The sequence below is a fragment of the Rhipicephalus microplus genome, chromosome X (assembly GCF_043290135.1).
Source record: "Rhipicephalus microplus isolate Deutch F79 chromosome X, USDA_Rmic, whole genome shotgun sequence".
Classification (NCBI taxonomy): Eukaryota; Metazoa; Arthropoda; class Arachnida; order Ixodida; family Ixodidae; genus Rhipicephalus; species Rhipicephalus microplus.
In genome coordinates this window covers 82,250,521-82,263,785 of record NC_134710.1, presented here as the reverse complement: position 1 = coordinate 82,263,785, position 13,265 = coordinate 82,250,521, and the positions used below count along the sequence as shown (strand labels likewise).

Below are 13,265 nucleotides of genomic sequence, written 5' to 3'. Positions count from 1 at the left end.
AGCTTTACTTGCTGGTCTTCGGGATCAATAATTATGCACCGGCGGCCCTTTACCTTCAATTCTTTAAGCGCAGCCAGTTTCATTGTCATTTCTCCCCAGATGAGGGTGACGGCCCAGACGTGGTTAATCTGGTACGCTCTTAAGGCAACGACGTCGGGTAGCACTCCAGCGGTCTCGAGGGCGTCTCTGAAGTTCTCAACTCTGTAGGGACGTTCACGCACATCAGCGTGCAAAAACAACGTGTTCAGTACAACACGGCCAGTGGGAAACGTAGGCAGCACGATCCCGTAGTCTTCATCAGCTGCACCGTCATTCCTGTTTCCGCGGCCGGCACGGGCCGCTATCGCCGCTCTGTCGGAGCGCATGATTCCACGTCCGTCCGCTTTCGCTGCCGGAAGAATAATGACCACTGAGCTATCACGACGGCTATCCACCAGCCACTTTACTGGGTTTATATGTGAATTTAAACTTGGGAGTGTCAGTCAGCGCCATCTGTAGCCATGGCGGCGAGTGTGGAAAACTCTTTTTTGAGCTTGTATGTCGTAATATAGCACGTGAACTTATTACTAGCTGGCAGCTGACTAATAGTCCCTCGTATACAATCTAACGGCACCACGTCTGCCAGTACTAGACCCTCGATAATGAATAAGAGAAAGAGGTGTATACCTAAGGGCTCGTTTTTTCGTGTTTTGACACAATATGATTGAGATCTAACAGGCAATAATGCCAAGGAATGTATATAAAAAGTTATTAAAACCAATGTATTGTAAGAAAACTGGGTTGATAATGTAAGAAAACTGGGTTGATAGATTGATATGTGGAGTTCAACGTCCCAAAACCACCATATGAGTACAAGAGACGCTGTAGTGGATGGCTCCGGACATTTCGACCACCTGGGATACTTTAACGTGCACTAAAATCTGAGCCTATGGGCCTACAACATTTCCGCCTCCATTGAAAATGCAGCCACCGCAGCCCGGATTTGATCTTGCAACCTGCGGGTCAGCAGCCGAGTACCTTAGCCACTAGACCACCACGGTGGGGCAAAAAAAAGTGGGTGAAAAAATAACTTGCCGCGAGCAGGAATCAAACCTATTACCTTCGAATAGAGCTTTCGATGCTCCACCACTGAGCTATCACGGCGGCTATCACCCAGCCACTTTACTGGCTTTATAAGTGATTTTAAACGTGTGATTATCAGTCAGCGCCATCTGTAGACATGGCGGCGAGTGTGGAACACTTTTTTATGAACCTGTATGGCGTCACGTAGCACGTGAACTTATCGCGAGCTGGCAGCTGGCCAATATACCCTCGTATACTACCTAACGGCACCAAGTCTGCCAGTGCTAGACCCTCAATAATGAATAAGGGAAAGAAGTGTATACGTAAGGGCTCGGCTTTCCTTGTTTTCACCCAATATTAATGAGATTTAACAGACAATAATGCCAAGGAATGTATAGGTGAAGTTATTAGAATCAATGTATATATATATATATATATATATATATATATATATATATATATATATATATATATATATATATATATATATATATATTGTAATGAATTAATGAATCTGAGTAACGGACGCTCTGCTGGCAACGAAGAAGATGACGATGATCGGTGGCTGCAGTAGTAGCTCGCGCACGCCGCTCGCCATTAGCCAGACCTGCCTGTTAAAGCTCATTTTGCCAAGCTGCGTCTGAACCTTTCTCGACGTACAACACCTCTATTTTAAGTGGTGGAGGAGCCGGGGTTCCCATCAACCTGGAACTTCGCAATCGGACGCTACCCTCACCGTTCACCATGACTGCTCCTGGCCCTTCTCAAGCTGCCTCACCAACGACAGTCTACTGTACTGGCGCGCCTCGGCAACGCGACCCACCAATTTTTCACGGCAACGATGAACAAGACGTCGAGGACTGGCTCGTCGAGTACGAAATCGTAAGCGCTTCCAACAAGTGGAACGCCTGCGACCAGCTCACAAACGTACGCTTTTACCTCGCTGATGTGGCCAGCCTCTGGTTCAAGAACCACCAAGGCGAAATTACCAACTGGTCCGCCTTCAAGACCACCAACTCCGCGGTCTTCGGCCGTCCCGCCGTGCGCCGGCTTCGCGCGGAACAGCGTCTCCGTAGTCGAGTCCAGCGCAGGGACGAGACCTTTACGAGTTACATTGAAGATGTCTTGTCCCTTTGCAAGCGCGTCGATGAATCTCTAACCGAACGCGACAAAATCAAGCACATCATCAAAGGAGTTGACGACGACACCTTCCAGATGCTCGTCGCTAGGAATCCACAGACCATCACCGATGTTGTCCACCTCTGTCAGGAGTACGACGAGTTGCGTAAGCAGCGTGTCTCGACGCGCAGGGCCGCAGAAGATACGGCTGAAGTTTCCGCCCTCGTACACGACGTCGCTGCTGATCACACCGTCTTACTCCCCCAAATCAAACAATTCATTCGTGAGGAAGTTGCGCGTCAGCTTTCTCTTGTGGCCGAAGCATCCGCGCCAGTGACCTCGTTAGACCCACGTCTACGCCAGGTCATTGAGACACAGGTCACGCAAGCACTGCCTCCATCGCCACCTGTCCCTACGCCGCTGACCTACGCCGCCGTCGTTGCTAGACCCCCAGCCCCACCTGTCTCTGGCGCATACCGGGGCACCGGGTCCTCCTACCCTACGACGCTGCCTACATACACGGCACCCCATCCCGTTTCGCCCCCTGCACCTTCTGTCGTTAACCCATGGCGCACCTTGGATAATCGACCCATCTGTTTCGCATGCGGTTTCGTGGGACATATAGCACGCTACTACTGTCGCCGTCGCAACTTCCAGCCTCCAGACCATGGGAATTCTGCAAATTACCAGGCTGCCCAGAATCCCCAGCGACCATCTTCTACTATCACCGACTCATTGTCCCCACGACGCCCCGTCGATTCTCGCCGGTCATTACCACCCCGTCGCCGATCTGTCTCCCCGATGCTTCGGCGCACGAGCCCCGCTCGAGAGGAAAACTGACAGCCGCAGTTCCGGAGGCAAGAACTGCGTCGTCGTCGAACTTTCTAAGACCTCCTCTTTGTCCGTCCAACGAAATTGATGTGCTAGTAGAAGGTGTTGCTGTACGTGCACTTGTCGACACAGGCGCCGTCGTTTCTGTAATTAGTGAAAAACTGTGTCGCGATTTGAGAAAAGTTACAACGCCGCTTACGAATCTTGCTCTGCGTACAGCCACCTCCCATTTCATCGCGCCGACAGCTCAGTGCACAGCACGCGTTCTTATTCAAGATGTTTGGTACGCCGTCAACTTTGTTGTTCTCCCACGTTCATCTTACGACGTGATACTAGGATGGGATTTCCTTTCTACCCATCAGGCCCTCGTCGACTGCGCTCGTGCTGAACTCACGTTGACGAATCCGTGCCTTGATATCGACCACCACAGTCCCTCGAAAGTGTTTGCCGCAGCTGACGTACGCATCGCGCCGTTGTCCGCCGTCCTAGTGCCTGTGTTTTCCCCTGCTGCCACTAACTCGACGCTCCTGTTCCAACCAACTATAGCTAGTGTGCAACACCGAACCATCGTCCTCCCGTTTGCCGTAATCAACTTTTCCAATGGTTCGGCGGTACTTTATGCGTGCAACGTTTCTGCTTGCCCGTACATCCTGCTACGCGGTGAGTGTCTGGGAAGCCTCGAGACCTTAAATTGTATTTTCGAAGACCCGATCTATCCAGACAAGCCATTTCTACCGACTTGTGCCATTACACCCGCAACTGACGCTAATGAACCTATGGATGTATTCCGCAAGTTCATCGATTGTAACCTCACGCCTGGGCAGCATAAACAGCTGATCAAGCTCCTACAGCGTTTTCGAGCCTCGTTTGACCACAATCAGCCTTCCTTAGGTCGAGCGTCATCTGTTGTACACCGTATAGATACCGGTCAAGAGACGCCATTACGGCAGCGTCCATATCGTGTGTCAACTACCGAACGCCGTGCCATCAATGAACAGGTTGACGACATGCTGACACGTGGCATAATCGAACCGTCAAGCAGTCCCTGGGCCTCGCCAGTTGTGTTGGTGAAGAAGAAGGACGGATCCATCAGGTTTTGCGTGGACTACCGGCGTCTCAACCGAATCACGCGCAAGGATGTCTATCCGCTGCCACGCATTGACGATGCCTTGGACTGCCTACAGGGAGCCGAATTTTTCTCTTCTTTAGATCTCCGCTCTGGATACTGGCAGGTACCCATGGCAGAGGCCGATCGTGAAAAAACTGCTTTCATCACGCCCGACGGGCTTTACGAATTCACAGTGATGCCCTTCGGCCTCTGCAACGCGCCAGCTACTTTCGAGCAGATGATGGACTCTATCCTTCGAGGCCTCAAATGGAACGTTTGCCTTTGTTATTTAGATGATATTGTCGTCTTTTCAACTGATTTTGCAACCCATTTAACCCGCCTCGAGAAAGTCCTCGCGTGTATTTCTGCCGCGGGGCTGCAACTGAATCTGAAGAAGTGCAATTTCGCCGCTCGAAAGCTTACGATCCTTGGCCACGTGGTTTCAAAAGACGGCATTCTTCCTGACCCTGCTAAACTTACAGCCGTTTCAGCGTTTCCCAAACCGACCACCATGAAAGAGCTCCGAAGCTTCATAGGCCTCTGCTCTTACTTCCGGCGCTTCGTCCCAATTTCGCGACGATCATCGCTCCTTTGACCAAGCTCCTCGCCGGCTCCAGAGACCTTTCAGCCTGGTCTGCCACCTGTGACGACTCTTTCAATGAACTGCGCCGCCTCCTCACGTCGCCGCCTATTCTGCGACACTACGACCCATCGGCACCCACAGAGATCCACACCGACGCTAGTGGTGTCGGGCTCGGCGCTATTCTTGCACAGAAGAAAGACGGCTTCCAAGAGTACGTGGTTGCCTACGCAAGCCGAACTCTTAGCAAAGCCGAAAGCAACTATTCTGTCACTGAAAAGGAATGCCTCGCCATTATTTGGGCGATAGAAAAATTTCGACCTTACGTGTACGGGCGCCCTTTTGACGTCGTGACTGACCACCACGCCCTCTGCTGGTTGTCGTCATTGAAGGATCCAAGCGGTCGCCTCGCCCGATGGGCATTACGCCTCCAAGAATATAATATTCGCGTAGTCTATCGCTCCGGCCGGAAACATTCGGACGCAGACGCCCTATCCCGTTCGCCTCTACCCCCTGACCCAGACTGCTGCGAAAGTATAACCTGTGACGCCACTGCCGTCACCATCGCCGACATGCCATCTGAGCAACGCAAGGACCCTTGGGTTGCTTCGATTCTAGACATCCTGGCTGGGCGGACGGCTTCCCCCCCTTCTCGCACATTGCGTCGGCAAGTGGAGCACTTCGCCACTCGCGACGACGTGCTGTACCGACGCAACTACGCAACCGGTGGACGTCAGTGGCTACTCGTGATTCCACGTCATCTGCGATCCGAAATTTGTTCCACGTTTCATGACGACCCCCAATGTGGCCACGCAGGTTTCCTGAAGACTTATTCTCGCATACGTCTCCGATATTACTGGCGTGGCATGTACCGTTTTATACGACAATACGTTCGGGCCTGCTCGACGTGCCAGAGACGAAAAACTCCCCCTTGTCACGCCAGCGGTACCTTGCTACCCTTACCATGCCCATCCCGACCATTCGACCGCGTCGGCATCGATATCTATGGTCCCCTTCCCAACACTGCTGACGGTAACCGCTGGATCATAGTTGCCGTCGACCATCTCACGCGGTATGCCGAAACTTCATCCCTTCCCTCGTCTACAGCAAAAGACGTTGCGACTTTCGTTCTTCACAACATCGTATTACGTCATGGAGCACCTCGGGAGTTACTGAGCGATCGTGGTCGCGTATTCTTGTCAGACGTCATCACAGCATTGCTGCGTGAGTGCCACGTCGTTCACCGCACTACAAGCGCCTATCATCCCCAGACCAATGGAATGACAGAGCGCTTCAACCGCACTCTTGGTGACATGCTGTTTATGTATATCTCGTTAGACCACTCCAATTGGGACCGAGTGCTTCCGTTTATCACGTTCGCTTATAATACCGCCATTCAAAGCACTACTGGGTTCTCTCCTTTTTTCCTCCGTTACGGACGCGAACCTTCTTGCACTATGGACACCATTCTTTCGTACAAACCTGACTCCTCAGAGTCCACGACTTTGTCTCAAGCCGCTACATACGCTGAGGAATGCCGCCAACTGGCAAGAGCATTCACAACCCAAGACCAAGGACGCCAAAAGCACCACCATGACGCATCAAATAACACCACTTCCTACGATCCAGGTTCACTCGTCTGGCTGCATGTTCCCTCTGCTACACCTGGCCTTTCTACCAAGTTGGTCCCCAAGTGTCACGGCCCATATCGTGTGCTACAAAAAACGTCACTGGTGAATTACCTCATCGAGCCACTGGAACCATCTTCTGACCAACGTCGTCGTGGCCAGGAAATTGTCCACGTCTCGAGACTTAAGCCCTGCTACGACCCTCCCGTGTTTACTTGTCCATAGGTCGCCAGGATGGCTCCTTATTTCGCGGGGAGTAATTGTAATGAATTAATGAATCTGAGTAACGGACGCTCTGCTGGCAACGAAGAAGACGACGATGATCGGTGGCTGCAGTAGTAGCTCGCGCACGCCGCTCGCCATTAGCCAGACCTGCCTGTTAAAGCTCATTTTGCCAAGCTGCGTCTGAACCTTTCTCGACGTACAACACCTCTATTTTAATATATATATATATATATATATATATATATATATATATATATATATATATATATATATATATATATATATATATATATATATATATATATATATATATAAGGAGAGCGAACTGCGGCGACGTGCTCGCACTTCGATATGAATTTGCATACACAGAGGTGACAAGAGGTTCAATCACACTTTAACAGGCCAAAGAACGGCGTTCTTAGCCCAATTTGCGCGTTGAATAAGCAACGCTAATCTTGCTACTACACATTTTCTCATTCACCGGCAACTACAAGACGGGGAAGAAGATACCAGTTTATATATATATGTATATATATATATATATATATATATATATATATATATATATATATATATATATATATATATATATATATATATATATATACATATATATATATATTACATTTGTTTCAATAACTTCACCTATACATTCCTTGGCAATATTGTCTGTTAGATCTCATTATTATTGTGTAAAAGCACGGAAAAACGAGCCCTTAGGTATACAACTCTTTCCCTTATTCATTAACGAGGGTCTCATACTGGCAGACTTGGTGTCATTAGGTTGTATACGAGGGACAATTGGTCAGCTGCCCACACGTAATAAGTTCACGTGCTACGTGACGCCAAACATGCGCATAAGAGTGTTTTCGCACTCGTTGTTTGGCTTATAGATGGCGCTGACTGTCGCTCCTACTTCTAAATTCACAGATAAACCCAAAAAAGTGGATGGAGGGAGTGCCGCTGTAATAGCTCAGTGGTTAGAGCATCGAACGCGTAATTCGAAGGTCGTAGGTTCGATTCCTGCTTACAGTTGGTAATTTTTTCATCCACTTTTCTTTCTTCTTATTTACATTCCATTAATGTTAATAACTTCCCCTGTACATTCCTTGGCATTACTGTCTGTTATATCTCATTATTATTGTGTTAAAAACACGGAAAAACGAGCCCTTAGGTATACACTTCTTTCCCTTATTTCATTGAACGAGGGTCTCGTACTGGCAGACTTGGTGTGTTTAGGTTGTATAAGAGGGACAAATAATCAGCTGCCCGCTCATAATAAGTTCACGTGCTACGTGACGCCAAACATGCGCATAAGAGTGTTTTCGCACTCGTTGTTTGGCTTATAGATGGCGCTGACTGTCGCTCCTACTTCTAAATTCACAGATAAACCCAAAAAAGTGGATGGAGGGAGTGCCGCTGTAATAGCTCAGTGGTTAGAGCATCGAACGCGTAATTCGAAGGTCGTAGGTTCGATTCCTGCTTACAGTTGGTAATTTTTTCATCCACTTTTCTTTCTTCTTATTTACATTCCATTAATGTTAATAACTTCCCCTGTACATTCCTTGGCATTACTGTCTGTTATATCTCATTATTATTGTGTTAAAAACACGGAAAAACGAGCCCTTAGGTATACACTTCTTTCCCTTATTTCATTGAACGAGGGTCTCGTACTGGCAGACTTGGTGTGTTTAGGTTGTATAAGAGGGACAAATAATCAGCTGCCCGCTCATAATAAGTTCACGTGCTACGTGACGCCAAACATGCGCATAAGAGTGTTTTCGCACTCGTTGTTTGGCTTATAGATGGCGCTGACTGTCGCTCCTACTTCTAAATTCACAGATAAACCCAAAAAAGTGGATGGAGGGAGTGCCGCTGTAATAGCTCAGTGGTTAGAGCATCGAACGCGTAATTCGAAGGTCGTAGGTTCGATTCCTGCTTACAGTTGGTAATTTTTTCATCCACTTTTCTTTCTTCTTATTTACATTCCATTAATGTTAATAACTTCCCCTGTACATTCCTTGGCATTACTGTCTGTTATATCTCATTATATATATATATATATATATATATATATATACACGGAGAGCGAACTTCGGTGATGCGCTCGCACTTCAATGTGAATTTGCATACACAGAGGTGACAAAAGGTTCAATCACACTTTAACAGGCCAAGGAATGGCGTCCTTAGCCCGATTAGCGCGTTGAATAAGCGACGCTCATTTTGCTACTACACCTTTTTCTCTGATTATACTTTGGCAGTTAACGTCTACAGAGATCACAATACTCAATTTATCATAGATGTTAGACTTCGGGATGAAGAGTTAGCAAGCATCAACGACGATATATCTACGCCGAACGTACCTGTCAAACACCAAAACATACATTCGGCTAACCCTCTTTTATCAGTGTACATTGAACATTTATTTACCCCTGTAAAGGCGAGATTTACTTTCATGTTATATGCCGATTTCTCTGACGGAGGCATCAACCATGTTTTTTCAAGGAATGATTGCTGTTATATTTTAATGAGTATTACCCTTTCTTGCATATATTGAGATGTTTGTATATTGATTTGCTAATAGTCTGAATACTGTACCTGGAGCATTCAATTATCAATATATTGCTAATGTTATAATAATATAAGTAGTTTATTATCAACTTCTCAACCATTTTCTTAAAACTTTATAACTTGTGGTGTTAGGGGCGCAGTACGTTGTTTACATTCATTTTATCTGTATCTAAACTTCTTAACGGACCCCCAGGTGCCTACATAAATACACCTATACAAACGGTGTAAACAAAACTTTTCTTTGAAAGAACAAAATGTGGGCGAATATAACGCCAAACTATACCTCGTTGCTTCCTTTCGATATGGTCGTTAGCTGTATATTGAGATGAATTGAGTTTGTTACGCAACAAGGTTGCGAGAAGGCCAGGCGAAAAAGCTGCACTGAGCAGCTTGAGGGGAACCTTGAGGGAATATTGGTGTGAACAATCTTTGTCATGCATACAGCACCAGCTTGTCATGCATACAGCTTTGTCATGCATACAACACCAGCATACAACACCAGCTTTGTCATGCATACAATCTTTGTCATGCATACAGCACCAGCATACAGCACCAGACAACAAATGACACGAAAATGACCCATCCCGTAATCAATACTTATGCACGACCTCGCAAAAAATAAAAGAATTAACTATTTTCGATAAGGCATATTATTTGCCATTGGTTCTTCGGCATTTCAAATTTTCTGTGTGCCACAAAATCGCCTGCTTGTTATATGACGTCACGAAGCTGGACAGCATCGCCTTCTAAGTTTTATTCAACTAGGCTATCTGCCAATGAAATAAGCAGCGGGAACATATAGCAGCTGGCGAGATGGATTATGAGTTTATTAAATATTTCCATTTGCAGCATAACGGTGTTTAGTAGTTTCTGCGCGTATACATCTCTGTGAGCTCATACTTGCTGAGAGAAAGAGAAATAGAGAGAAATAAGCAGCACTTGATGTGTGTGATTCTTTACTGTCCGAGATGTATTTGGATTTGTAAAAGATAATTGAAGTTGAGTGAAAATTAACTAGCCTCATTCCTAACTAAGCACGTATAGTGATAAACACCACGGTATTTAACCTTCTCCCTGGTCCGGTGGGTCAAATTGTGCGGCAAGCTTAAAAGCTGAGCCTCCTCAGGAGTTCGAGTCCACTGCTTTAATTGTGGCCACTTTGCAAGCTGCTGTTATAGCTCCAAGTTGCCATAAGCAAGGCTGATCAGGTTTATCATTCACTAAAGCGAAAGAATTTTTGGCCTTTCAGTACGAAAAAAAAACTTAACATCAGAAATGATTCGTCACACTCATCGGCACACAACAGCTTCGACAGAGCAGCGGTGATGATATACCTTTTCAAAGAAAATTATATTCCGGAAGCAGCAAATGCTTTGACTGGTCCATAATCAGTTTGCTCGTTCCCACCCGAAAGTGCATTAACAAGTCACAACAGAATAAAATCATGAACAAGCGAGGAAATATTACAGGGCCCCTCTTCCGCGCTTGACTGCTCTGCAATACTATAGAACAAGACGCGAAAGTGTCGCACGAGCAACCCGCCCCGCAAAGAGCCTACAAGAAAAATGATCACAGTGGAAATGTTGGCGAAATTTTACTCTGTTGTAATATTGCCTCGTAAACCTTTTTTCTCCCGTAAGAACAAAATTGAGTGATTACTGTTGTGACGGAAAACTTCACCTTACTTGTTAGTTCCCCAGCATGCAGCGAAGAATGACCATGGTGCACTGTCGAAAGGGGGGGGGGGGGAGGGGGCTCAGCCCCACTCCCATTTTTCTCGGCTGATACGCTCATGTCTCGGCCTCACCACGAGAGAGAGAGAGGGGCGGGTCTGCAGAGGTCATGATTTCTAGCACCATCCTCTCGTGCTGCCACTGAGGGTGCCGGGGCTTGGTGGCGGGATCGGGGGCGCCGCAGTGTAGGCACTTGGGGACGGGTGCAACGCAGTCGGCGTGGGCGTGGTCACCGCCAGAGCGCGAACAGCGTGAGGAGCCTGATGTTTGTCGCATGAATGTGTCCAAAAGCGCCACAGCTAACGCACTGCAGAGGGCGGCGGCGACGAGCACGCACAGGGCGGGTCTGCTTAAATAACGACACCTCACGTGGCGGCGCGTTACCCGCACAACGGAGAAGGACACCGCGTCCTTAACGGGCACAAGAGAGGATGAGAGCAGAGCTCTCTATGTTGTTTTTGAGGATCTCCTCGTCAAAAGCAGCGTCAATGCCATGAAGTACGGCGGTACAGGTTTCTTTGTTGGCGGTATTGGCGCTGACAGCCACTTCCCCGATGTTTTCCTCTGCCTTGAGAGTGGAGGTGTCAGCTCCGGGTGTGGTGTCAACAGCAACTTTTTTTTCTTATGCGATTCCTAAATGAAAAGAAGATAAAAGTGAGCCCCGTAACTGTCTCTCAGGGGGAGGACACCTGAACAGTAGCTCACGATAGATGGGGGTAAGGAGAGATTAAAAATATAGGATTAAAAGGTATAGAGATCGAGAGAGGGGGAAGGAGAGAGCGTGGCGCAGGGACAGTGACACCCAGAAATAAGGAGAAGATAGGAAGGATGAAAACGGTCACAAAAGTCCGAGGACGGAGCACCACCAACACCCCCGAAAAACTTTTCAGGCCCGCGCCAAGCAATTTGACGTCAGTTCCGGCAGGCCGACACTTGGGAAAGCCGCAATGGCACCGAGCGCCGCGCGGGTTGGTTCAGTGTGGCCAGTAAGGTTCAGTGGCACGTTCCTGTACATTTGTCGCTTCCCGCTCGTGATGTAGATACTGCGACAATGCCGAATAAATGCTGCGTACCGGGGTGCACCAGCAACTACAAGACGGGGAAGAAGATACGAGTTTTTTTGTTCCCGAAAGACCGTGACACTCTCAAAAAGTGGCTACGCGCCATTCCTTGAAAAGATTTCGTTCCTACTTCGTGCACCAAGGTAAGCATTTGTTATGCTCTTATTCCTAGTTCCTCGTTGCTTATACACGCAGTATGATAAAAAATATGTAATCCTGTAGCTACCGCGCCTTGCAAAGCACTGACGCCAAGAGTCTACGAGCATCGGCCGCAAAGTTCTGTTCGCAACAGGGAAGACCAGCTGCTCTGCGTTCACACAAAACCACCTGCTGCCACCCATTCTCGCAAACTCTCGGTGGCAGTAGTTCGTAAAACAAATTGACCACACGCTCCCGGGTTTTTCTTTCATATTTCTTCTACCTAGTACTCGCGCAGTGCTTTTTTAAATGCTTCCGAAGCTCATGTAGATTATTTTTACTCAATTGCTCTAGCAACCACTACATGTACAGACACTGCGGTGATCTTTACCGACTCGCAAGCTGCCAGCAGGAATTTCGCAAAGGACCTTATCTCGGCCACTGCCATCAATATTTTGAAACGGCGAAGCACTCCACTTCTATACACTTGTATATTATGAATGCCAGGACACAAGGGTCTGCAGGGGAATGAAGCGGCTCACGCTGCTGCCCGCGATCACGTCAGCCGGGCTGCACCCTGCCCACAGGACATCCAACCCGTCGTTGAAGAGACGAAAGCTGTTCAAAATACCCATTCGTAGTTACTGCAGCGTTACAGGCTGGAGTGACGAGTATACCCTCCACCACACCCAAAACTGACAAAAGAGGAAAGCGTGATACTGAGACGCCTGCAAAAAAGCCCCTACACACATGAGGCCCTGATGCATCATCTCTACCCAACGAGATATGGCTCTATGTGCCCGCTTTGCAGCGTATCGGACACCCTGGCACACTTGCTTCTTGCATGCCAGTGTATTGCCAGTTGCAATTTGTAACAAGACACGACTGGTAATTAAGCAGGATGGACGAACAAAGACCTAAGCGAAACGTGAGAGGCGAAGCTCGCCCTCGAGGACCTGGAAAACAAACAGCAACTCGTCGCCAGGGCCAAGATGGCAGCAGAAACCAAAGGGTTCCTGGACATGAGAAGCCCTCCCACCTCAGGGTGGCACCAGGCATCGCTAGGGGCACCGTTTCTAAAATAAAAGTATACTTCTCTGTTTTTCACGGGCTGTAAACATGCTCGTGCAAATCAAAGCGCATATAGTTCTTCTAAAATGTTCGTTCTCAGGTGTTTATGAAACGTTTGCTTGTTCGTGCAGGCGTGGG

The 13,265-nt window shown here is 47.9% G+C and overlaps 1 protein-coding gene and 3 non-coding genes across 5 annotated transcripts in view; 3 read left to right on the top strand and 1 right to left on the bottom strand.

Annotated features, from left to right (window-relative positions):
• LOC119176162 (ubiquitin-conjugating enzyme E2Q-like protein 1) overlaps nucleotides 1–13,265 on the bottom strand; it is a 127,873-nt gene that overhangs the window by 19,896 nt on the left and 94,712 nt on the right. The window lies entirely within an intron of this gene.
• On the top strand, nucleotides 7,516–7,588 carry TRNAT-CGU (transfer RNA threonine (anticodon CGU)). The gene has a single exon. It is a non-coding gene; the product is annotated as a tRNA-Thr (tRNA).
• Nucleotides 7,972–8,044, top strand: TRNAT-CGU (transfer RNA threonine (anticodon CGU)). The gene has a single exon. It is a non-coding gene; the product is annotated as a tRNA-Thr (tRNA).
• Nucleotides 8,428–8,500, top strand: TRNAT-CGU (transfer RNA threonine (anticodon CGU)). The gene has a single exon. It is a non-coding gene; the product is annotated as a tRNA-Thr (tRNA).